Here is a 1,207-nt window from a genome sequence, read left to right as displayed (position 1 = left end):
TTCTCCTTAACAGAAGCCTGACAAAATATTTAGGAGTCTGCTAATTATTTTCAAATAGTTTAGCAAAAAACCCTGAAACATGCAGAAAACTCTAAATTCCTAATTGTAAATACATATATTAGAGTTTATTTATATGCAAATATGAAGCATATACTCATGTTTATTGTCCTACTCTTTCAACTTTTCTGCAGGTTTAAAGTTTTCCAAATAAAAGGTAATGAAGATGGGAGAAAGGGTCAGGGTGAGGTGTGATTACCAGGAGCTCACTTTAAATCTCCAGGAAGAAGACCGTTGGTATTTGCTAGGCTATCAGAAAGATTCCAAGGAACCGATAAACACCACAAAGATGTCTTGGTGGTGCCCAGGGTGTATCTTGGGGGTTCTTTGTGTCAGTCCTCACTCCATGATGTGGGTGAAAAGGTGGATTGGGGCGTCAGCAGACTTGCTCTGTCCCTTTCTGGCTGTGTAACTTGGGGCAGGTCACTAAACATCTCTGACCCTCAGTTTTCCCATTTGTACAAAGAGAGATCATGCTTACCCTGCAGGGTGATTGTTATACACTCAATAAATAAAGTTTCCTGGTCCCACCTCCCAAACTGTCAGATTATTCATTCATTCAGTAACCATTTATTGTTATTGCCTGCAATGGGCAAGGAATACAAAGATGACTCCAGTTATTTCATGATCAAATGGGGGGCACACCGCGGTAAACAGTAAAAGACAAATGCTGGGTGTGACTTCATATGTAGGGTAGATGGGGTGACGGCGTGCTCCAGGAGACCTCAGAGAGGTGGTGTGCTCTGGAATGGTGAGTTTGGGGGCCTGCATGGGTGTTGAGGAAAGACAGTGATCCGTAGGGAGGGCCCTCAGGGGAAAAGGGTTAAGAGAGTTGGGCAGAGTGGTCAGGGTCAGGTCAGCAAATGGATGGGCCCTGGTGAGCCCATGTTGGCTCTGGCTGTAGGATGATGGGGTGCCCCTATAGGATGCATTTCTAAAGATCTTTTATTATCACTGAGCATGGCAGGTCTTGATGTTTGGTTCAGAAAATATAGTCAGCAGAGCTCAGTTGTATTATATTAGTTTAAAAAATACTTGCAGGAGGATAGTTTACCAATACAGAAAAGAAATAAGATAAAATAAAAATTAAAAACACTTGACTTGGAATTCCCTGGCGGTCCAGTGGTTAAGATTTGGTGCTTTCACTGCC

The sequence above is a fragment of the Bubalus kerabau genome, chromosome 3, assembly GCF_029407905.1.
Source record: "Bubalus kerabau isolate K-KA32 ecotype Philippines breed swamp buffalo chromosome 3, PCC_UOA_SB_1v2, whole genome shotgun sequence".
Taxonomy (NCBI): Eukaryota; Metazoa; Chordata; class Mammalia; order Artiodactyla; family Bovidae; genus Bubalus; species Bubalus kerabau.
This window is presented reverse-complemented; position numbering follows the sequence as displayed.